The sequence below is a fragment of the Trachinotus anak genome, unplaced genomic scaffold, assembly GCF_046630095.1.
Source record: "Trachinotus anak isolate AG129_WGS33_773 ecotype Australia unplaced genomic scaffold, CSIRO_AGI_Tana_v1 ptg000016l, whole genome shotgun sequence".
NCBI classification, from domain to species: domain Eukaryota; kingdom Metazoa; phylum Chordata; class Actinopteri; order Carangiformes; family Carangidae; genus Trachinotus; species Trachinotus anak.
This window is the reverse complement of record NW_027273867.1, coordinates 19,018,561-19,044,886: the sequence shown is the minus strand read 5'-3', so window position 1 is coordinate 19,044,886 and position 26,326 is coordinate 19,018,561. Positions and strand designations below refer to the sequence as shown.

At 39.8% G+C, this 26,326-nt stretch overlaps 1 protein-coding gene across 1 annotated transcript in view; it reads left to right on the top strand.

Annotated features, from left to right (window-relative positions):
• The first annotated feature begins 7,022 nt into the window (after window positions 1–7,022).
• Window positions 7,023–26,326, top strand: part of angpt1 (angiopoietin 1) — a 78,334-nt gene continuing 59,030 nt past the window's right edge. Inside the window, exons 1-2 of the mRNA XM_071500001.1 lie at window positions 7,023–7,334; window positions 8,950–9,054. The gene's annotated coding sequence lies outside the window, so the exon portion shown is untranslated. The remainder of the gene's footprint in view (window positions 7,335–8,949; window positions 9,055–26,326) is intronic.

Here is a 26,326-nt window from a genome sequence, read left to right as displayed (position 1 = left end):
ATCCACCCAATCTGTGAACCAGAAGACTTTGATCTCTCCCAGTCAACAAGTTAGCAGAAGCCCTGCGCCAGCGTGTGTCTCTGATGGTGGGAATAGCTCACCCCTCTCTCATGTGGCTGTCTGCCTCTCAGCCCAGCCTGTCTGTCTTAAAAACCCACCAGACACAAGACAGAGCGAGGTACAAGAGGCACTCAGTGCGGCCTGTCTGAAAGCTCATGCTCGGCACAGGCATCCTATCAAAGCTCGAGGAACGCCGTGCTCCAAGCTAAGTCAACTTGGCTGCATCCGAGCTCAAATATTTGAACAGTGCTCAGTGCCACTGGCAGAGCATCACAGGATCATACGTCCAAAAGTAAAATGTTAGGAGCAGAGTAGAAGGGTGGAGAACTGGGTGGAGAGGGGGACTCAGAGTTGGGAATGTGCACAAGAAATGTTTTCACGCAGGTCTTCAGTCTCCCTTCTTCCTACTCCAAAATTATTAAATGGATTTGATAAAATTTTGGACAGGCTGTATATACTCTTTAGGTTAAATTATAGTTTTTGATTGAAAGGTCAGTTTAGATGGTTGTGACAAAGAGTTTTTTTTCATAACAGTTTTCACCCAGTTAAACCCATCTTCATGTATTATACTGCCCTACAAAGGCAAAACTCAGTAACTGAAGTCAGACCTTAATCTGACTTTTTAACAAATATTTCACTATATAAAAATTATTAGGCCATAGGAAAGTATAATTTCTAACAGCTAAGTTTTCCAAACAGCTACAGCAAGAGAGCTGTTTCAAGCAAAAACTCGTGGTGGCAGCTGGTGGCAACAGCTGGCCTTAGCTAAGACTTAAACTAAATTTACCTGTTAAATACTCTTTAACAAGTAAGTTTTTAAACTAATTCCATTTGTTATTTCACATAAGTAAATGAGAACATAACTAAATCCAAATATGATGGTGAAAAACAAATGCTAAAGCTAAATAGCTTAGCAAGAGGAGCAGTAGCAGTAGCTCAGCTTTTGACTTTAGTGGAATTTGTACAGTTTAGGCTACCTCTAAATCACACAGTGAAATGTACTAAAACTTTAAATTCATTCATCATATTGATTTGATTATTATTGGTTATTTGGTGATAATATTTGGGATTTTAAAAAAAGCTTAAAAAGGCACAAAATGATGGCATTACAACCAAAGTGTCAGCAGTTTGCCAGGCAGCCTAAAAACTTTAAACCCTCAACATATCTGTTAAGATATGAAATGGTGCTTTTTTTAACAGGTGCTCTGCAATTTCTCCAGGCTCCAGCAACAACTCCAAAAACATACTGTAAATCAAATTCACTACTGTCACCTCACTGAGCTGGTCGTGAATACTTTATGTCTCATACTGAAATATTGGGCCCATAGGGTGAGTGTATGCTGAAAAGTTCGCACTAACTTTCACTCACCTATTCAGATATCAAGTTTCAGGTTTGGCATTTATGAAAGCCATAACAGAAGAGGCCAAGGCCTCAGTACAGCAGAGTGTAACATTAGACTATTGTGTTCCCTCTCCTCTAAAATAGTAAAATAGCCCGTTTTATTTACAGTCACATTGCTGGAGGGTGGGTATAGATTTATTCTCTCTCCCGTTGTGACACAAAAACAGGTAAGGAAAATGCAACTCTCCTCCAAGCATCACCACAGCCTTTTCACCCACTCACCTTGCTCGATGCTCCTTTGGGAACATCAAACACACAGAAAAAGCTTTTCATATGCAGATGCTTTTCACTATTATTCTGCATTTTAATGTGATGTATGTTTGTCCTTCTCTAAACCTGAATGCAAATTCAAAAACATTTGATAAACACCATATTTTATATGACACTAGGCTTAAACAGCAGTTTTTCCATATGTTGTCAACATCTTGAGGTTGCTGCTTTATATGTCATCGTGTCATTGTGTACATATGTTGTTATCAACAGCATGTGAGTACGGGCAGGGCATGTTTTTATGTATAATACTCTAGTGCCATCTAGTGGATAAGAGCTATAATTGATTAAATGTCCTCGAGACATGCATGTATACACGAACATGCGCACACACACACACACACACACACACACACACACACACACACAGATTTATACACATGTACACTGACAGTAGAAAGACCTCTGTCCTCACACATCCCCATTTATTCCTACTTATCCTACTTATACAGTCTGGTTTGTGTCCAACAATCCACCAAGGGAGATTTTGGGACATTTTTGGACCTTGGTTTCCCTCTTAAGGGAGAATAGACAGGACACAGGCAGCCCAAACACCAAACCTACCTCTTTGTGGTGCAGCCCCACATGACTCAGGGACATAAACAAATCTCTTTGCGCCGAAGTAAAAAGCAGTTTCCTTCAATTCTGCTGGGACATGAGGGGGAAATTGGCACCGTTTGTGTGTGTGTGTGTGTGTGTGTGTGTGTGTGTGTGTGTGTGTGACAGAGAGAGAGTGGGAGGGAATGTATTTCAACTTGTACTGCCAAGACCTACAAAATAAATCATTATTGGACTTAACAGAGACAACCTAATCCTCTGTCTCTACTCTGACCCTGGCACAGCAGATTCTCTTTAGACACAGACACCGCATTTAAGAGTCTGTTAGAGCTGACCTTGGGTTAATTTTGTCTCTCTGTTCAAAACACAGAGAGCCTAAAAACCTTGAAACAAACCCCCACTATTTCAAAATTATGTGCACCTTCATTAGAAAAGGAGGCTGGTTTTTCTCAACATCTCACACGGTTATTTGTTGATGGACAGAAAAATTTCAATCGACAACAGGAATTGAAAACAATCAAACTGACCTACTTAAGAAACAGTGATTACTACAGTGTGTAGTTTTAGTGCAGGTCTGAATTGTTATACACATTTTTCCTTGTTTAGGCTCTGGACTCCAATGTACTGGATTTCAAGTAAAGCAATAAAGGTTGCAATTAAAGTGCAGTCTTCAAGGCAGCTATAATCAATATTTTTACATTAACAACAAATCAAATGACTACTTGTATGTGAAAGGGGTTGCTCATAGTGATGGCATCAAAAGTTATTATCACCCAATTTTGCAGTTCCCCTTCTGACTTCAAGCCCATTGCTTTAGTTTTTCGGGCCTGCAGATTTACTGTTTTGGTTCACTCTCGAGCAACTGGCTGGTGAACATAGAGAAGCATCCCCATGAGTTTTCTTAAAATTAGTAAATGCTTCTAAGTGTTCATACCCATATTGAGTAAACCATGTGGGATTTGGAGATGTATAAAAACAGCTGTCATTTCATCAGATGTGGATGTATATACCCTGAAATTAGACCTGAGAGTCAGCACTTTAAACTCAGTAGTTTTTCAACCTCAAATCCAATTTGCTGGAGAAAGAGGCCAAAATAAACTGTCCTAATACTTATGGGCTGCAGTGTTAGTAGATAGGCTATTCATGAAGCAACGGTAAATCCTTCAATAATGCAGATGCTTCCTCTAATAAACAACATGAACTGGAAGTAGATTAGGAGTTAGTTTCCTGCCCTTCACAGTAGCTGACAATGGTCATATACTGAACATAAATACAAGTTTACACACACATATTTCATGTGATACAAGGCTTTTGTACAGTATATGGATGCATCTGGGCAAAAGAACTGAAAGCATAAAGACACATAAATCATCCCTCAACAATGCAGCAATTTCCCATAATACCCAACACATAGAGACGTAAGACCACATACAGTATATATACACTTCCTACACACACACACACACACACACACACACACAAACACACTCACTTGCACAAAACGTTAAACCCCTGAATAGCCCCACATTTACAACACACACCCAGCAGCTTAGCCCCCTAGGCTGCTGAGTGATGAGCCCTCTTCCAGACAGTGTGTCTGGGATTTAACTCCCTAAGCTATGACATAGTTCAGAACTGTGTGTGTGTGTGTGTGTGTGTTAGTGTGTGATCATAAACCCACTTTATCACTCAAACACACAGAGCCCACCCAACCAATATACAGCCCTTCAAAATATTGTGATTTTAACAGATTTTACTGAAGTTAGCGAGATGAAAAATTGATTATGTTGTCCATTTACTTATGTCAGGTTGACAAGATTCATGGAGGGACGTGGGGTGTGTTTGTTGAAAAAGCAAACAAAACTGTATAGAACTATTTTACAGTGCTTTCAAACTTTTTTTACTGTATGCTTTTTTACAGTCCAACAGGTGGCACTCATGCTTCACTGTGCCTTATAGCCTTTTTGATAAGACTCCATGAAACACTTGACCTACATTTACAGCAATTTGTCATGTGAGGAATGTGATTAAAATGGCAGCACGCAGATAAAACCATCAAAGATATATATCATATTAAAAAACTAAATGTTATTCTAGTTTTGTGTTATATTTCTAATTCTGTTTTTGTATCCTTCTTGGCGGCCACACATTCATTCATGGTTTCAAACTCACTCTTACAGCACCAAGAGCTTATGTGTTAAACCATTTACACACAACTCTGTAAAACGCAAAGTTATGCAGATGCAGAGTTGAACAACTACTAAAAAATATCCTAATAACTAATGTTAAATATCCCCCTGCAACAGCCCATATCCTATCTGTAATCTCTTCCACAGCTCAGATAAATCAGTAACTCACTGCCTTGTCTCTGAATGTTGCATTTGTACCGACACTATTCCCACTGCAACAATTTACATTTCATTTCTCTGGTCCTTCTTTTACGATATATGTGGAATTCCCAAATAGACAATAGAAACAGAGAGAAAGAAGGGAAAAAAGATAAGGCATGCGGATTGAAGATTCATTGACTTGACCACTTTTACGGGCTCGTGTAGCGTTGGTGGGTCAGCTGAAGAATGAAGATCATAACCCAGTTCCCGCAATAACTGAAAGAGATCCGCTTTCTGTTATTCTGATTTTCACTTAGATCCCCCTCAAAGGTTATTTCCCCAGCTATCAGCAGCACTCTCTTTCTTTTCTCTTTGTAGATAAAGTGGGTCTAATAAATACTTTCCATCCTTCTCAGTCCCATCTCAGGGCAGTGGCTATCGGAGGCCTTCATGACCCATCTGCCCCCAGGGTTTGCTGGACCATAGCTGGAATACACACGCTCCTTTGATCACTGCCACACAGCACTCAGACGCTGGTAACTTCAGATTAGATTCCCTCCAATTTGCATAATGCCTCCTTTAGTCATTTGCAGAACAGACAGTGACTGTACTGGGTAAAGTAGATGCCGGGCTGCACAGTAACTGCGGGATTATTTAAAATGCACGAAGGACGGCCCTGGTGTCATTTAGAAACGTAACTCATGCTGTTTGTAATTAGTTTTTTTATGTTTCCTTGTTTTCATGTTTCCCTCCAAACTGTGTTGCTGTGTTTTTATTTCCTCATAATGACCTCCATTTCTTCCCGCAGCTGTCACCAGTAATTGACATGTAACGGTCAAGAGAGGAAGAATGAAACCCCTTGATCGTTGATGTGCGAAGAAGTATGATGAATTATACTTCAGGCAATTTGACAGTGTGGTGGAGGCAGTTTTCTATGCTGAGCAAATGGCAACTGGGCGGGAAAAGAGCCTCGGTTCAGACTGGAAGCAGAGGAAAGCAGCCCTAGTACTTTTCTCTTCTCTAAAAGCAAATAAGCAATTGTCACAAAATGTTGAACTATATTAAAATGGAAGGAAAGCTACTAAGAAAACAGTCATTTTCAACACTGAAGTAAAGCTACCTTGAGTCTTAATTTCATGATGAATTGTTAAAGGCGCAGTAATGATCAAACCCATGTGTCTCTGTCCACCCTGACTCAACACATGGATGATTTTTAGGGAGTTTGTCTGAGGCCAAGTGGCTCTGCGCTCAAGTATCACTCATGTAAACCATGGTTCTGACTCAAAGCAGCCTCTGTCCAGTCTGTTGCCCTGAGCACCCTATTATCAGTTGTCTGGTCTGCTTCCTACAACATCCCCTCTGATATACACACACACACACACACACACACACACACGCACACAAATGACCCTGTGACCTCCTCTCAGTCGCGTGCCTGGAAACTGATGAATTACAGGTTCTGGACACAGCAGGCTTCAGTTACCTCTTACGTTTACTCTTGTTGTGATGCCTACATTCACCGCGACCATTGCTCACTCACAGCCGCACCCATACACTCACATATACACACACAAGGCAGTGAAGATGAAGTATGATAGCCTGGCCCTGCATCCATTACATCATGTGAAACAAGAATTCCTCCTTTTCTCTGTTTCTCTAATTCTCCAATGGGTAATCTGTGGAGGGAGGGAAGAGTGTTTCTAATCAGGCTCGGGTTCATGATCATACAACATATGGATGTGACCTACTGTAGCTGGTACTGTCCTCCTCGAGGCACACTGCGTGACTTGAAAACCACTGGCTGTTGTAAAGTGATGTGTGAACAAATTGCGTCAATTAACTCATTGTCGTTCCACTTGAGAGGTTAACTGGTAAAATGATTGTAATGAAATAAAAATTTAAAAAAAAAACTCTGATTAAAAGGGTCCACCACTGAACTCCTGTACACCCTCAGACTCACAATGGACAATTTTAAAATAAAGGATAGTTGTCAATTCAGTCTATGCTAACAGGTGCTAATGTAGCCTTGAGTTGCTAATCATATGCAGATTTGAGCAGCAGGATGTTAAGGTCATGGTTGTTACCCACTATTGAGGTTACGGAGGACTGGACCTCTGTTTTTTTGTGAAATAATGAAATAATTGCTAAACAATAACTTTGTTGGGGCATTAATGTATTATGAGAATGTGTTGGTGCTGCAAAGATATTCTACAATGCCAAGCCGTGAGTGGAGTGAATGATCTTGTTCCTACAAAACCTTTACTGGCAACTTTATTTCTACAGGGATAGTAACAGAGAGAGAGAGAGAGAGAGAGGATAACATGTTGCACAGAGCTTGAGTCGGTGGCACAGTGATTCTTTGGTTGTCAACAAACCGTCACTACGCTAATTAATTTCACCTGAGTAAACTGAATAGCTAGCTAACTAGCTAATTCCATCCATTCAGTGTCAGACTGACAAACTTTAAATGAAAGTTCAAACGCTGTTCTTCTATATTTATTTTTCATTGCAAGATGATTTTAGTGGAGGCCGGTAACATTTACATATAAATGTCAATTGACCCTGTTTTTACTTTCTTCACTGACGCAAATGAAAATGAAAAGACTGCATGAGTCAAAGCCTGGCTTTGTGGAGGAGCAGGACAAGAGGAGGGGACAGAAAGACAGGAAGAGAGACGGTGATGGAGATGACAGAGGAAGAGCCTGTGTGCAGATGTAAGTTAAATCTAGGTCAGATAAAATACCCAGCATTTCACTTGTTTTAAGCTTATTCTTTACTTGCTTTCCAAATATTGACAATTGATTTTTCCTGTTCTGTTGGAGGATAATTTAGCTTATTAAGTAGTGGTATTTTATATGGAATGTTACACAGCTTATAGTTTGGGACTTCCTTGCCAGGAGTAATGCGGGAATATTGATACTACTCTATGTTTGCTCAATGAAGCTGGAGCTAAGCAATCATGTTTAGCACACCAGAGCGAAAGTGGTATCAATCTTCTCAGCTAACTCTCGACAGGAAAGCAATTAAATGTTTTGTCACTGTCAAGGCCTCGTATTTTACTGTTTCAGGATTTTCTTTAGAAAGCTATCAACAAGTAAATACAAGTTAAAAGTAAAAGTCTGCAGTTTCAGTGTCTGCCGCAGGTCTTTACCCCTAAAAACAATGCAGCAGTATGTATTTTCCATTCCTTTATAATGGATTTATCAGCTCTATATATTTAACATGTAGACTCAATCTCAAGAGTTGAGGTTGGTGTGGTTCAGTGGTATTTTTGGATGGTGTGTTTTATAGCTGCTATGTTTCCATTGGTGCTGACAGATATGGAGTCAATGATTGAATGAGCACGAAACCTTGAGTTTCACCTCTTTCTCTCAAGTGCACACAGACACACAACAAAATTGTCAATGTTAATTTGACACGAGTGTTAAAAATCAGCAATATGCCAGTTTTTCTGTTGGTTCGCACCCATTGGAGTTGACTTAACGTGGTTGCTAGTTTTGGGCTGCTGCCTTAGACCCACATCAACTCTGTAAGTGGACAAACAACCCTCCAATCAGCACTTGAAGTAATTGTCCCTAAAAATCAACACTTATTAAGAGCAAAAAACTTGCTGCGCACAAACACATATACTTAACACTGCACATCGCAAATCATTACCAGCTGATTATGAGCTGTTGAAATAATTCAGTAATACATTCCAAGGCACTTAAACATTGTTCAGAGAATCTTAAATCATAGACAATTCAGGAAATTCTCTTGGCCATATTAAGTTATGCTGCTCTGTAGAAAAGTTTTCCTTTTCCAGAGGACGATGTAGATGACAGAAATGTTACCTCGTCCTTCCGGTCCTTATCGGGACACTGGGCTGCATTTTCTACAGGTGCTGCTATGTAGATGGAGCACTTACAATGTCAAGTGGTGGTAGAGCGCCTGTAAAATACACTTCTGATCTCTCTATCTGCCTCGGCATTCCTGTCACGCGGCTGAAAGTGAGGTTGAATGTGATTGTCTGCTAAGGCGTAAACAGAGAGTTTTTTTGTGTGTGTTGTATTTCTGTCAGCATGTGTTTGTTCCCACTGTTTTTAGTTCAGGTTAGGTCAAGAAGGAATGTTTATTGAGGACCAGAAATAATACAGTGTTATTTTGCGCGTCCAGACAGAATAGGAGCCAATGGAGAAACGAGGTGGCCAAAATAGACGTAACTTTGCCTGTGGCTGCCTGAACAGAAGAGAATACGCAGCCTCATAAATCAACAATGTTTCAGCTTTAGCAAAAAAATGCTCTCATGCAGGTGCTTTATTGAGCTATTGTTATTTCTTTAATGTACAGAGACGAGAGGAAAAAGGAGAGACTGGGGGAATATACCAGAAAGATCTGAAGTTGGCCCAGTGATTTCTGGGATCAGTCAGAGGCTGAGCTGCCACACAAATACAGGTACGTTGCTAGCTGACATACAGCTAATGTCTGTACAGTCGTTACATGGGCTGTACAAAGTGGGCAAACCATCCAACGGTCATGTTTATGCAAATAACACCCTGCAAGAATTCGCTTCACTTTTATTTTCTGTCTCAACACTATTCTTATGATCAAAAAAATAATAAATTCTGTTAAGCTAGATTAAAAAAAAAAAACTTTTTTCTAAGAGTACTGAAGGCTGGCAAATAAAAACCAGCTGTATCATCAAAAAAGAGCCAATAAAATAGCTCATGTTCTTCATTCTGCCACTAGCACTTGAACTCGAAGTTGAACATTATGCTATGACAACCACTAGCTGTCACTTTCCCATCGCAGTTTAACTGACATCGTGACATCCACCATTATATCAGACCTCTCACCTTTTTTCTTATTACCGGGCCAATTCAGTTTTACCTGTGGTCTAACTTATATTCATGGTATCTCATTTTTTTGTGATTTGTCTCACTATCCCTGAATTTGTTCTGTTTCATCCAGTATTGTTTTCACTGCCTCCAGTAAAAATTTTAAAGGCCAGCTTCTGCCCTTAACCTGCACTGGACATGCGTTTAGTTTGCTATGTAACTGTGCAAATTCTCACAAAGTGAAGCCAGAGGACAGATGGTGTACAGTACATGCACATTGCGTGTGTGTGAATATGTCCTCATTAGGAACAACCTCACTAAACAGAGGGTGATGGGAGACAAACAGCAGGACTCCCGGCAAAGTATACGTCCTGGTGCTGACCACCATGTGACTGACATCCTCTCTTGTTCAGTCTTTTATCTTTTATTATATAACTGTGAACAGGGATGCAAGATCCAGGGGCATACAGAGGACACGTCCTCAACAGTAGTTAGAGACACTATATTTAATTATCCCATGGGGAGCAAATGTTTCTTTACTTAAAATGACTGCAGTGGAGTGATGCTGGTTCAGAATGTGGCTAAACTTTTTTAAGATTTATTGCACATTTCTATTATACTAGAAGGCAATATAATCAGCTGTAAATCTGTGTAACCAAAAAGATGGACCAGTGCAAGACAACAGGTGAAATAATATAAACTACTTCTCAAGGCGTAATAGGACAAAATCAATCACCCTCCAGCTGGAAAGAACAAGATCTGTGATGAATGTGTTATGAGTTTATTCATTCTCAGGCAATCTCCTCATCAGTTCAGCTGAGGTGGATGCAAAACACCCTGTAAAATAACCCAAATAGAAACTAAATGAAAGTTCTGAGAAAAGAACTCTGATAGGAATGAAACCCTTTGATGATCATTGCCGTGTCAAGATTTACCTGTACACTCATTTACAGTTGTGCAATGAATTCCAAGTATTTCTCAGCACACTCTATGTGTTCATTGTGTGGAGGCCTGAATTCAAGTTCAGAGGGGCAAACAGAGGTGAAATTGCTGTTGCTTCAGATTGGCTGCCAATGCTGAGAGAAGGGATTAGAAAGGTTTATGCTTTGATGAAAGCAGAATTTTTCAGGCTAATAAAAAGCTGAATTTCCAATGCAAAAAAAAAAAAAAAAGACAGTGAATTATTCTGCTGAATGTTATGTGTACTCAAGAGGCCCTTAAAGTCGCTCGCTCCACCGGCTTTGAATTACGGAAAACACTACTTAAAGTTCTATCATTGCAAGCCATCTGATTCAAAAGAAAACCAACTCTAATGAAAACGTAATTTGCAGCTGTCCTCAGTGCTAACAGTGTGAGTCACAATGACAATATTTTAAAACACGATGCCAGAATTTAAAAATGGCCTTCAAAGGGGTGACAAATCACCTACAAGATCTAAGATAGCACACTTTTTCCTCTTTTCCCTCGAAATGTCTGGAACTCATTTCTGTCCGTTTTCAGATAAGGACACGGGTAGCACTTTTCGTGACACTCTGCAGAACGCAGGTTTAAGCCGGTCACACAAAGAGTCCATTCAACTACCAGGGCAGAAATATCCTTTCAACGCAGATGCCATCTCTCCAGCCCGGTGTAGGACACTCAAGAGAGACGTGGCTTTAATAAGCTTGGAAACTTTTTGGCAGCTCACAGCCAGACATAGCTCAGGTATGTGTGGTCAAGAGAAGAGGGAATAAAACAAAACACTGGAGTGAAATGAAGCAGCTCTCTGGACTAAACCGCTAAATTGAGGTCAGATTTATTAAGGGCCACTCAAGGGAAGGCATCGGTTTTCAGATTAATCACATTTACTCATGGTTACATGCGCAGACCACGTTGGCAGAATTGAGCGACCGGTCTGTGATTAGAGTGGAAATCTTTAGCTAAACCTCTTTTCATCGATCACGCTGACACCGACTGAGCTTATTGGCACGCGCTCAGCGATTCCTGTCACATTAGAGATGTCAAGTAGACAGTTGTGTGCATCCTGATGCCAAATCAAATACATCGTATCATAGGTGGAGTGTGGCACGGTGCAGCGGGCTCCTATCAAGACTTGTGCAACAAATTGACCATAATACCGAGCAGCTGTGAAAGTGATTGTATAATTGCAGATAAACAGAGACGTCTCACACTCTGACACTCTCAACAACGCACACTGAAGGGTGGTCCGTTGACACAACGTGACTTCCTAGATAGGTTAGGATTAATTGGTCATTGAAGTCTGTTATTTGGGAAATAAAAAGGAAGCCCGTCTTAATGAAACATGATGGCTGATAGTGTTTTTTATTTGCTTTGTTTTCATTGTAACCACTGAGAAATGAGCTCCTACGTCCCGAAGGTGCAGTTTAAACTGATGAGGATGTTGCAGAGGAGGTCAGCTTGTCTCAGTTTTACATGAGGCATAAAAGCGGGACTATATCAATATTTGAGAATCCAATTTATCTGCAGTGGTTGGATCTGAGTGGATAGGCGTCAGGCATCTGGTTGTTCCCTGACCTGCTGGAAAAGGTTCCATGTGCTGCACTGAACAGCTGTCAGTGGTTGGTAAAAATAGAGGGTGTAAGAGAATGAAAAGACCCTCATGCCCCTTTGTCCTGACACCTTTCAGCAGATATGAAACTCAATTAATTGAGCAGTTCTTCCATACACTTAGAAGTGTGTGGGTTTAATCTCCTGACACCTCAGTGACACCAGGCCTTGTGGACAGAGCTGTACAGACCAAACTCCTTTCCCATACATCAAGGTTTGATTTATCTCATCGAACAGCTAAGCGAGCATGTAGACATGCACAAATGCATGGATGGACACACAAAGCCTCACCCTACACACTGGAGAATAGACTAATGGGAAGTGATCTTACTGTAATCAATTAATTTGGAACATGTTAGGGTGATGTAACTGTTTTTTTTTTTTTTAAAGTAAGAAATAGTGTAAGGAGTTGCAGTTTGAACTGTTACTAGTCCCAGCAATGCTCTGTTGTTTGAACAATATGGGGGTCAACTTGTTGGCTGTCTTGCTGGTAGTTTAACAGAAGGTTAATCAGCTTGGTTGTCGTGCATTCAGTCGACAGACTGTTCCAGTAAATGCTAGCTTGGTGCTGGGGCTCGGGATGTGAAAAAGGAGGTTGCGTCTTCTTAGCAGGGTTGCTAACATCACCCACTGGTATGGTTATGCTGAGGAATTACCTGGCTTTTATCAGAGCTGCAGTGTCATTGTGAGGATGGGACTAGGGGCTGATGTTGAATCATCTCTTGATGGTCAGTAAATCCCTCCAAACTGTTGCTGCTTGTTAAACCCAACATCTCGTTTACTGGTAACGCGCAGGCTAATGTAACTAACTGCTTTTGCTTTTGAGTAATTAACACACAGGAGGAACACTGGAGGTTGTGTTGTGTTGTTTGTGCTGTACTTCCATTTTTTCTGAAAAAGGCACTGGTTACTTTTCAACTCAAAATTTTATGCTCAAAACCTCATATTATAAATGTAGATTTAGTTTTAAACATTAAAATGCTGCTTACACCCTATTGCATCCGTGATAATAATCCAACATATGTCACTCACAGAGGCCATTCTGCATAATGAGCAATTTGACTTATGATACTTGCAGTACATTTTTTTCAATACGTCTTGTGCCTGCACTTGGAATGGAACATTCCTCAGTGTGTTATTGCTACTTTTAAATGATCTGAATACCTTTACCAACCACCACAGAATAAAACAGAAACAGCAAATCAAGCTGAAAAGTCTCTTATCTGAGACATTTTGTTTTTGAGATAAAGTTTGTTCGCTATATAATCACAGAGTTTGTCCACAGCGCCGTTTAGGCTGCACATTATCACCACAGCAAAGACCAAATAGTTTGGCGGCAGTGCCAGCGTTGTATCACGGCTCTCAGTTTCCAGGCAGGCGCTGGACTGCATCTGGCCGTTTATCCGGCTCCAAGGTGACAGGAAGACTGTGGTGATTTCACAAGAGGGTGCCAGTCACCACATGAGCATAACGCTGCCTGCACTTTTAGGGCACTAAGTTACAGCTGCACTCACAGATACCCATTCAAACGCAAAGGTGATGATGATGGATATTTGCCTGAAGAACTGTAGATTTCAGTGACAATTTCAATGTCAATTCACACCCAAAATGTATTGCAAACTACATCTAATTTACATTTCATACATTATTTTTTCATATTATTATTTATTTTAAAGATAAAAAAAAGTAACAACAGTAATTTATGATTAGACACTGTTGTATTTTATCTGCTGCATTTCATTTTATCATTATGTCATTTACTCTTTGATTTCTATTTATTTTAGTTACACACATGCTACAGGCTAACGAATAATCCTGTTAATATTGTTCATATTTTTATAGTTTTGTTTTTGTTGGTAAAAATGTGATTTATGCTGGTGGCGTGATTAGAAAGGACTTCCGCTTGCTGCAAATGTCTCTGGAATTGGTTGTGACTAAGTTGTGGAGCACTCTGCTGTATCTGTGACTCAGCTAACTGTTAGCTTGTTTGTTTTCATGTCTGGCGTAGCTTTAAAAGATGTGGTGTATGTATACTTGCTATCGAGCCGTTGACTAAATCTTTCTTTATTTTACTGGTTTCTGGACCCTTTTACCACAAAGCTGGCTGTGGGAGACTTACCTTTATTCTTCTGTCGGCACAGTAAATGGCAAAAATGCAAAAAAAACCCCATCCTTTTACAAGTTAATTTGACTTCAGACTTGGACGTCTTGGACTTTGGATCATTTTGAACTTTTCTCGACAAATTACAGGATCATCTTAAACTAATTCTGTGATCCACTTTTGTGAATAACACTTTTCAGCATTGATGCAACGTTAAACTGTCTGTGACATGATGAATAAGTGAGCTGTGTCCTTGCTTTTATTAATCACTTTCCTCTGCTGAAATCCAAGCCAGTTAGAGTATAGCAGACTCATTTAACAAAGATTAAGATTTACTCCCGCTTCTTAATGTGAGTCAACATTAGCTTACTTTAGACTTTGTCCTTGGCAGGAACCATCTGTGTTTAACATCTGCAAGAGCGTGATGCCAAATTCTTCTGAATAACTTGAGGGCTTTGACCTACTGAATTTGCTGTGAATTAGTCACACTTTCTTACTCAAGACAGCACAAAGATCAAAAAAATGATATTAATATTCAGTCTTTATACAACTTTCAGATAAAGTTATCATCAGAAACTTGAAGTGTATAAGCATTTTTTTTTAAACACATGCAGGTCCACTGGTGGATTGGATTTCACAGCTTTCTTTTTAAATGTATTTTTCTCTCTCGCATCACCATGGGGGCCAAATCTTGGCGTTTCATGTGAGGCCCCAGCATGAGAGCTCATCCTCACGTCAGCAGCCTCCTGCAGCGCCAAATGTATACGTGTTTTTTGTGCAGCATGGGTGAGAGGGACGGATATCAAAACTAACACACATTAATGCTTTGCTCTTCTTCCACCCTGCAAATATTTGCCTTGTGGCAGGGCTTCTGAGACTCAACTGGTACCCAACATGTTCCTCATCCTAGTATTTATATCTTCTGAATCTTTGGGGGTCTTGGAGAAACACTTATGACCTCATGGAAAGTCTTGTTTGCATTTGCTTGGGCATTTGTAAACCAGGAGGAATTTCAATCGTAAGAGAGTCCTTACGAAATTCTATTGTTACTTTGCTTGTTTAGAGGCTGATGTGTATCAACACTGATGGTTACAGTAGACATAATAACTGTGAAAGAGGACAAAACAAGGTTATGTAATGTAATGTGGGATGGCTGGGTCTATGGCATAAACTTTGTTTTAACTACTTGAGAGACCACCAGCTCTGGCTGTATTCAGCAGGCTTAGTGCCATCTCTCACCATAATGACTTCTCAAAACAGAATGAATGAGCTACATACTGATTATCTGCGCTCTTAAATAGTGCAAATAGTGCAAAAAAAAACCTGCAAAAGAAAATGCAAAGTAACGCTTGTTTCCATCCATTGGTGGCAGTAATTCTCCAGTCAGGTCCCATTAAATCCCTGCAGAAGCAGAGGGAGCAACGAGTCAAATTTTAAATGAATGAAAACAATGGTGACATCGTGACTTCACTTTTATTGATACTCTGCAATTTCCACCTTAATTTACAGCAGTTTCACTTTTCCTTTTTTTCTTTTTGTTAGCAAATTGAACATGCACAATAAAAACAGATGGATGGAAATGCACTTTCAATTGTTAATTCAGTAAGTGGTACTAACCTGCAGATATACAGTTTAGCCACAACTATTACATTTACTTAAGTAAAAGATACAAGAACACTATAGAAATACTAATACTAATATATATGTGCTTTGTCCTTTACTTAATGGGGAACACACAAACACACATGCACTCTCTCTCTGTCTCTGTCTCTGTCTCTCTCTCTCTCTCTCTCTGTCTCTCTCTCACACACACACACACACACACACACACACACACACACACACACACACCTAGCCAAAGCTCTTCTGGTATGATTTATAGGCCTGTGACCTTTGGCTACCCTTTATTATGGATTGGACACTGGTTGCTTTTTCCAGCACCGTGCTCCCTACATGCTCTGAATCTGTTTGCCCTTCACCTTCAGAGAGGGAGCTGTTTGTTTTTAAGTGAATCAAATTATCTACTTTTCTTTACATATTTGGCTATTTGCATACAAACATTTCAGAATTTTGTGTGGATGTTCGTGTAACCTCCAATCTGTCGTGTCCAACTGTGCATGCGTTCCTCCAGGCGGACTAGAAAGAAGTTTAATAAGAACATCTATGAGTCTGTGGCATCCGTCGCTCTCAGATTATATGATTAAGGCTTTAGTGTTGCGGCTTTGAATCCAGGACATGATCCGATAAACATATATGCTGTCTTGTCTTGTCTATTGTCTGTCAGTTGAGGCCAACACAGTGGCGTGGTTTAAATCTGTGATCGTGGACACTCTGAATGGGGTGACACATGCTTCACAACCCTCCTCTAGACCTATTGGGTGAATCAGGAAAAGGAATTTGAAATAAAACTAAAATTACCTTAAATCAGGGAATTATGTCATACAGTTATCAGTCTGCAGTCTTATTTTAATGGGTCCAACCTGGTGTAAATTAGACCAATTTTATACACGTCTCCTATATAAAAGGGAATTTTCTGCTCATATTACTCAACTACGGTATAATGTTCTATGAAGAGCTAATAGGAATAGCGGGAGGGAAACATTATGTATTTCTTAGCATTTTTCTCCATAGTATATATTTGAAGCATGGACAGATGATTTCCCATTAAAGGAAAACCATTTTGTAAGACCATAGACTAACTCTTTGTATCTAATGAGTGAAATACTATAAAACCCAAAAAAGGATAATGGGCAAAATGTGAAATGTCACTGAACAGAAAGAATAAAATATGTCAATATGATCAAACAGTTGAAAGTTGGACCCAAGCAGCAGTCACAGGGAAAGGTGAACAGTCATTGTTGGTTATTGCTACAGTTGTAAAATCTAACAAGAATTAAAATGAGCAGCTCTACATTTGCACAGAAAACCCCCTCTGCACAGAATTTCCATGGCATATACTGGAAGTCAGAAATACAAATTCCAAGCGTGATCTAACATAGCTTTACACAATCCTTTCCAGAAAGAGCTTTTCACCTCTTTCTGTGAAATGAATGTTTAGCCTTTAGTCATTTTAGATGTTTTTGTAACTTGCACAATTCTAGCTGAAGCGAGCCAATTTCCCACAAAATAACTTAACTTTTTTAGTGAAAAGCTGCATTTCCAGAGAGCAAGGATTTGTCAGACCGTTGTCTTTTTTTTTCTTGTATTCGGTTTTGCTCTTCTTAAATCACAGTGATGACCACATAATTCTTCAGACGTCAAGAGGTCTACTACAACCATATCGCTGCCCGGGGTTCCCTCTGGGCTGGATATTTATCCGACAAAGGCACACTCTGACAATATAATGAGTCATTCAATAAAATTGTATTTTAAGATCCTGTTGACAGCTTGCTCAGCAATTAAATTATTATTATTTCATGTTGAAGTCTCCAGATGAACATCATATTACTGAGGTCAAGAGCATGTTCTGTATCAAAGGTAAGAAGGACAGCTGATTTATGATATTATGAGATGTCCCCGGTGTGATGTTTCCAAAGAACTGGGTCATCACCTTCTCAAGTTGGCCCACCCCGTTCCAGCAAATGAAGAGAACTGTAGTTAGGGCTGGGCAATATGGTTAAAAAATAAAATCTTGATTTGTTGGACGATTCACGATTTTAAATTGATTTTGTTCTGCCTACATGAACTGAAGAGAAAACATTGCTCCCATTCCACCGGATGCTTTTGTCTCAGGTGTTTAAATAGGTTCGTTGTGCTGCCACTTTTTTTTTTAACAGCGCTTTTACAAACTGCACAGCACGGTGGTCTGTTCCAGGTCAGACCTTGCAAAACCAAACCATGTCCATATGACTGAAGTAACATGACTACCTTCTTTCGGTATTATTTCGTTGTCTTTTGCAGCTGCCATGGCTCACGCTTCTTGTTCGTTTTCCCAGAGGACCTCAGACATAAAGGTGTGTCTGGGAAATTGCGCCAACCACCGCGCTGTGGTGACTCCAGAGAATTACTCACGCTGGCTCATAAGTGACAGAGGAAGCATTAATCTCAATTTTAGGGCAGGGTGATAAACTCGAATTAATCAAAGTAATTTGATTTATCACCCTGCCCTAACCATAGTTATCACCAGTAACTTGGGGATTTACACCTATCCTCTTCCTCCTCTTCTGTTTGGCCATCCAGCAGAGAAAGGTGCTTGCCGGACCTGAAAAATGACATTGACAGGCCAACTTTTTAATAAGCCATAGAGAGCTCTCTCTCTCCATATGTGGAGAGCTTTTCTGGCAACCCAAACGCAGCATATGAAGGTGTTTAGCACAAAAAGTCTCCCTCACTATGGCAGGGGAAGCAGCGGGGAGGAAGAAAGGAAAAAAATAAAAAGAAGAGCTAGTATGTTAAAAACAGCAGGAGAGGGTGTAGTGTTGAAAGGCTGGCTAGTTTCCAGTGTCCTGTGTGGTGTCGTGTGATAGACAAGCCATGGATGATATAAAAGGTTCTGCCCCACACATTCGTTGTTGATTATCTGTGCTGAGGGTCCGAATGGATGCATATGTCTCCTATGTTCTCAGATAGACCACAGACATCGTGAAATATGGCATCATTAAGAAGACTTATGACAAATGTTGTATGGCCAAATAACCTGATTGTTTGAAACGTAAGAATATTCATTATATTCTGTCAAAAAAGGGTGTCATCATAGTTAGTGATAGACTTTCCAGTCCCCTGTGTTCTGACCAAACATGATGACAGCAAAGTATAGAAAGTACAATCAAAAAAGTTTTCATAAAAGGTTATCTGAGGCTTTGGTTTTAAAAAAAGAACCATTTGCAGCCATGGACTTTGACAGATGCATTTTTGACATGCAAAGGCAGAACTGAACTTTACTTTTGCATCAAATCAAACTTTGTGCTGCCAAATGTAAATGGTTGAAAGGAAAAAAAGAACACAATGAGCTTTTGAGCATTTTATCAGTATTAATTTTTTGGAAGGAAGCTCATTGGACTTTCGCCCCTGCAGGCAGCAATTCAGTTGGACAACAAATTACAGTACAATTTGCATTGCATAGCATCAATGTCAGGACACTCTTTTTTTTTTTCTCTGAGAATAGGAATCTAGTTTGTTGATTAATTAAAAAAAACTGAATCATTACTGACTTCTGCCATGGAGGCAACTCTACATCATAAAAAAAGACAACTGTGGAATTCACTTTGAGAGCAGCAACGCTCAAGAATCATTTTTCCCATCTACACCCAGCAACCTGGGGTGTGGTAGGTCAGATGCTTCAAACTAAACATCTTTATAACCATATTTTAAGTGCTGCTTATTAAATCCTATGTGGCCTCAGTCTTTCTGTGGAAACCAGCTAACATGCCTTACATCAAACTGTTGGCCTCCATCCAACAGTTCTGAAAATGTTGTCCAGATAAGAATGATCTGAAGTCAGATCAGGCTGTGACAGTGAGACTTCATCAAACCACACTACTTATCACAAATTTATAGATGCTATAGAATTTCACTTCACTCACTGACACTTTACTGGCTTTACTGTGGTATTTGATTTAAACATTTGAAATTTCCCTCTATCCCAGTATTCATTTGTACCGTAAAAACAAAAATTCCACATGAATTCAGCTGTTCCAATGCTTCATATATTAAAAAAAGGTTCAAATTTGCCAATTTGTTCTCTTGCCACGAGTTTCTTGTCATCATTACTCTTCAGCTTTTGTCCCATGTTGATTACTGAACACTAGAGGTACTGGTAGATGTATTTTCAGCTTTCACCTGTTTCCAGTCTTTGTGCTGTGCTAACCTAAACTAGTGATAGATTAATTTAATCCTCTTCTTATGTAACTTTCTACTATTCCTTTAGCACATCAGTGATATTTTATGCAATATAACTACAGAATGGTGCAGTTTGAATACATGTAAATGATGCAAAATATGTTGCATGTCATAAAGGAATGATAAGCTCAGAAAATCTTTAATAAGTTAAGTATGTCTCAAGTGATGGGCCCCACAGGCTTTGGTGCTGTCAGCTATTTTTATAACTTGTGCTTTTCTCAGTGCAGAGCACTGGGTGGCTCTCAGTGGGACACAGTGGGGATATCAGGGAATGTGCCACAGCTGTCTGCCCATCTGTGAAAAGTAGGAAGCACTGTGCACCTCCAGGCCCCCGTTCTGTCAACTGTTAGACTACTAGGAGCAACAAACAGAACCAGAGAGATCAGCGAGCTGGTCAAACCCCGGTGTCACAAAGGTCATGTACCATGTGGTGGTGCTTTTGCTCCCCATTTACTAAATTAGTTTCCATTTATTTTTACTTGGTAATAGCGGCTTTAGTGTGTGACAAGTTCATAGACACATAGTCAAAATGGCGCTAAGGGCCCTCACTGGTGTGTCCTGGAGGCGAGTCAAGAGGGCCAGTCATTGATTATGTTTAGTGTTGGCCCCCTGGCCCATACAACAAAGTGACGTGATGTAAACCATTGGTGCACTTCTGGCTTTATTTGATGTGACAGACCTCTGGTAAACATATACAAAGCTCAGCCACGTTTATACTACTGCTCCACCTTCCAACTAATTTCCTGGCATGAAATCGATAAATTCAAATTATCAGTCGTGTGAGCGCAAGTGACTCTGATTTAAGGGGAATCAATTCATCAATCATGACAGTTTAATGAGATGTTTGTTTTTTGATGAGCAGCCAAGGAATTCACCTCCAAGAAATAACTCAAGTGTTTCTCCACAAAGAGTGGATTGGAAGGGGGGGGGGGCTTGAAGATCTGGTTTGTAGCACAGTCAATGTTTCTGACAGATTGCTGAAACATACCGGCCCAAATCACCAGGTGAATAACTGCCAGTCTGCTGCGAGACATGTTAGACACGCTCTTTTGCTGTTTGAGTTTTAATAGGCGGCTAATAGCCCTGCTCTCTGTGAGGTGTTTAAGGTCCATGGTACACTCTGTCACTCACTCCCCTGACCTCATTGTGTTTTTAATGGTTGAGGCAAGCGTCGCCAGACACTGACGCAATGATGCCTCACAGGCCATTTCCATATTCAGAGAAACTAGAAAAGCATCCCCACTTCTCTAGGTGGAAATTCTCATTTTACATGTAGGTTACATGCCCCCACCCACCCACTCCCCTCTCCTTGTCTTTATAATTTAAATCTATAAATGTCTCCCGTTATCAGCGGGTCTTGTCAGGCACACCAAGAGGTGCTATCAACAATAGAGATATGTGTTATTTATTTATTCGTATCACTTAGACGTTACACACGATCCCACGCACTTGCTAAATCTCCGAGAAGTACTGCATAAGATCAACTGTGTGGCAAGAGACAACAATTTATTGCTTTGGCTCAGTGACATTTAACTTTATGAGTGCGCATAGGGATGTGGTCATATCTGTTGGGTGCTGTTTTCCATATGGTTGTCATAAAAACATGATCTTATAAGCTCAAAACATATCCTTTCAGAGTGTTATAAATCAAATTTTGGCACAGTAGCAGGTTTGGCACCAGTCAGCAGAAAATCACTACAGCACTATCACAGCTTAAATGGGTGGTCACCATCAGATAGTTTTGCAAAAAGAAGATAACCACCCTAAATGGTAAAAGCATGTAATATCCCGCTATCTTTTTAGTTTAATGTTTTGGGTGTTGAACTTCAATCAAGAGCTACGCCAAATGTCATTTTAGAGGCAGATCGGCTGGTGGATATCGACTCATGCGTCTAAAACAGTCTTAATGAAAGACATTTTAATACAGTTTTCATAATGACAGTCACCAGGCTCAGTTAAGATACGCCAGAAGATATGGATCACTTATCTATTTTTTTTTCCTTTAGTTTCGCTGCAGTGAACTTGTGTCATAGTCACAACACAGTCTGGAGACAAAAACAGAAAAAAGGAAAACCTTTGTGTTAGATTTAGGGGTCATCAGTGTGGTGAAAGGCAATGAGAAAACAAAAACAAAATAGCCTAATTTGTTCAAATTACTGTGGGAATGCATGGCCTGATGTGAAAATGAGAGAAGAGGTCAAAACATGGAATTATTCCACTGACAACAAACTGTTTTTTAACCCAGATCTTTTTTTTGCTCCAGTCTCCTTTCGTGTGGTGACATTTCATCACGATGTGAACCAACACAAACACAGAAATGTGATTTTCACAAAGGAAAATATGGAAATATATATTTCATATAAAAATATTTTCGTATTGCATTGCATTCATCAACCTTAGTGTAACTTAACCTATGGCAATGAGCCTGGGGTGATGACAGCACATTGTGCAGCAGGTTACCTGGTTAGGTGATGACAAATATGATTCACCTTTGATGAAAAATTACTTCTCAACGACCTTAGTCTTGTGATCTCAAAGGCTTAAAATTGATGTTAGATTTTTAAAACGAAATAAGCAAATTAGCAAAAACCTAAAAAATGCAGGTTATATTACTATCACCTTTCACAAAGGTATAAGTTAACAAAACTTCTTTATATTTGTTGGCAGCAATGAGCATCAATTAATTTAAATGTATAAACTTGATGACAGCTGCTGCATAATTGATCAAGTTAACTGATGAACCTGCTGGATTGGCAACCCAACCCTGAGTGGTATCACCATTGACCATCAACAAGCTGCTGATTAATGTCAGGGCTGCACAGATGGAAACTAAAGGAGTCACTTTGTGTTGTCATCAGGTGATTCAAATGTAGAGGATGAAATTGAAAACAGACTGTTTTGTGGGTGTGTGAAAGAGAAAGAGAGAGGGTGGGAGAAACTGAGCGAGACAGAAAAAGATCAGTTCAAAGGGATGTTTTTTTTTCAAACTAGCTGCTCTGTTCTTTATAAATCACCCAGCTCTTCAAACACTGGCTAAATCCTGCACACACACACGAAAACTTCAAACTGAAAAAGTTCATTTGTATGGCATTTTCACTGTGCTTTACTTTACATACAGACTGGGAAAAACAAATAAAAATATAAAAGCATAATCAACATAATAGAGTGTAAGTAAAACAGTCATAAAATAAAATCTAAGAGTATAAAACATTATGAGATATGAAAATTAAAGATGTAGAACTATTGAGAAGCAAACTGGAAAAAAAATGTCTGATGCAAAACAATTTTGTGATAAAATTTTACTTCTCTTGCATCATTTCATTTCCCCACACACCTGTATAGGTACATTACATTAGACAATGCTGCTTGCAGTAGATCAGTCGCATAGGAATTAAGGCATATATAATTATTGAAAATCAAAACAAATCAACTGCAATCTGGGAATCACGATTGGAAGAGTTGGTTAATATAGCTTTAAAAATTTTTGCCAGAAGCAAAAATAACACAACAGGTGCTATTAAAAAAAAAAAATGCAGATACATTTAACCAATGATAAGAATGAAGAATTCTTTCGTAGAAATTTGTCAGCATTCAATTTTTCATATCTGGTAAAGCATAAATATGTAGCACACAGTTGCTGGGCTTCACTGGAGAATATATCAGTGTCATGTTAATAGTAACAGAATTCAGTGCCATTCCTATGTATAACGTAACAGAGGGGAACCATATGTAAAGAAAATATAATAGGTCCCAGAACTGAGCCCTGAGGCACTCCGCATGTTATAGGGACTAACTTATCTTAGTGTTGCATCACCAAAAACAGATGAGTGGAGATGGGTTGGCTTCTGTTTGTGTCTGAGAGCATGAAGCACAGATTAAATTTAACATGATTGGTCCCAAGGGTCTCTGTGGCCATGTGCAGTTCATTTCTTTTTTGTTTTTTTAAAGCAAATATCAACCTCTTCACAACACGAAACATGGCAACTGCCAGTTCTAGTGTTTATGTACAACTTTTTCTCATGATAGTTATTGTTTCTTATCGTCAAGCTATACAGACTGATTCATTAAAAACATAACAAAATACGTTTTTGATGCTGTATGTGTCTTCATTACTTCACTATCCATAGTGTTTGTGCTTTTCTGTGAGCTGGAGGTTTGCTTTGCCTTTGTCACTTACTGTAGCACGATAGCTAACATACATTTCCAACCATGTATGTTTTTTCTTGAGCATTATTTAAACAGTTGGTGATTGATTTCACAGACCTTCAGCAGCATTTAATCACAGTTTAAGGGAACCTTAACCTGTTTTTCTGAAATTGAATAAATCAAAGCAGTATTCTCCGCTGTGTTTGCTGCAAGTAAGCTGCAGTAAGTTTTTTTCACGTCATCACTCGTAGATAACACAAGTTTGAAGATGGATGTTGCATCAAGAACAGTATCGTAACAATCCATCTTCTCACAACAGTTTTCATATTACACACCTCCTGACACTGCAAAGACTATGCTGACATTCTTTGGCTCTTTGCAAACTAACCTTCAGTCCATTAAAGGATTACCATTGTGACAGAATTGGAAAAACTCTGCCCTGTCTGGTGCTGGGTCATACTTCATAATATTCACAAACAGAGCTGTAAGAAGGTGTCGGTGGGGTGGGGAGGGGAAACACACAGAGCAACCCTTGTTCGCCAGACCTCTTATCAGAGCCCTCAGCCTCCGTCCTTCATACAGTATGTTAGGAGTCAGCTCAGGGAGTGGGCTCTGAGCTGAAGCTGGAGGTTTACGCAGTGCCTTCCCCATTCATCTCTGCCTGATAGACTCCCATGCATCATCCCAGAAGAAAGGGAGAGAGACAAAGACACGGAGGACCGTGAAACACAGGAAATGCAGGCGTGGCAAATTGTGTGTGACATCAATTTTCAGCGCTGCTTTACTGCCTATATGTGTGATGTCAGTGAATGTGATCGGCGACGTGCAACTGAATAGACCAAAGGCGGCGGGTCTGTATTTATTGCTCTCACATGTATGATCTCACTCGAGTGCAACACACACCTACACACTGACTCAATATGTGTTGTTGATTCCACAGGCAGGTTAAGTCAAGAAAATAACCATGCGCTGATGTCATGCTCTTTTCCCATGTTAGGAGGGCTGACTGGCCCCATTACCACAGAAGAAAATACAACATGACAAATGGCAGCAAGCTGGCTGCGTATTAAGATGAAGAGAGCAAACAAGGCTTGCCAGCAGTGAAATTAGCAGAGTAAGTAAGAAGATATAGCTCGGCTTACCGCGTCTCCTCTGATGTATGACACTGGACAATATAGCCTATCCGAAGCCAACAAAAGGCATCTCCATCAGCGTCTTTGTGATTGATGTCAAACAGTGGTCCAAGTAGCCAGGCTAAATTGGTTATCGCTAATTAAAGCTACGTTTCTGCCTCATACTCACAGCAGATCAGGTTGCATTGTTTCATAACGTGATGGAGCGCTGACAATAACCAAGGCCGCAAAATAGCCGCAGCAACCAGTGGAAGTGTTTTGCTCAGACCGACAGCAAAGCATGTTTCTGTTTATGACCAATATCTGATTTTGTAACTTTACTCATATTGTGACGGGAACATGGTGATATCAGCAGTCATCAGCTTGTATCAGGTGTCAGCTTGCTGTTGTCCAAAATGCTAAACTTCACCTTATCTGATGTGGCAGAAGAGGATGGAGAATGCACAGAGAGAATATTAGCTAAAGGCAGAGGAATGTGACGGGTGAGGGTCCTATAGTGACTAATGCTGGAAACAGACCTTGAGAAAGACTGGAAATCCCAATACAAAGCAACTAATTCCACAACATTGTAAATACAAAGGACAGCACAAAGGACAGTGCAGAAACTAAACTGGTAGTGTCATTGAGATCAGGTCTGTCAAAGAGACATGTCTCAAAGAGAGACCTGATCTCAGTGACACCACCAGTTTAGATAAAGGATTTAAACTAAAATAAAAACTCTCTGTGCTGTCCTTTGTGCTGTCCTTTATATTTACAATGTTGTAAATATAAAGAGAGACCTGTGTACAAAAATAAACATGTACAGTTTATACAGTTCATACATAGATAATTCACAGACATACATTATGCATTTTCACATGTAAGAAAAGCATGTGCAAGTGTGATTCTAAATACACAAAACATTTTTAAATATTCCAGTCCATTTCTAACTTTGTAACATAATTTTAACCCACTTCTTCCAAGTGTGAACAAGGGGTAAAGCTAAAGTTAAAATGTCCTGTGACCTGACCTTGTAAGTACTGTATTTAAATGTAACCAGAGAGCAGAGGTAACCAGGCAGTTTTTGCAGTAGAGCCTCATAAATAAGCAACATACAGTGGTGC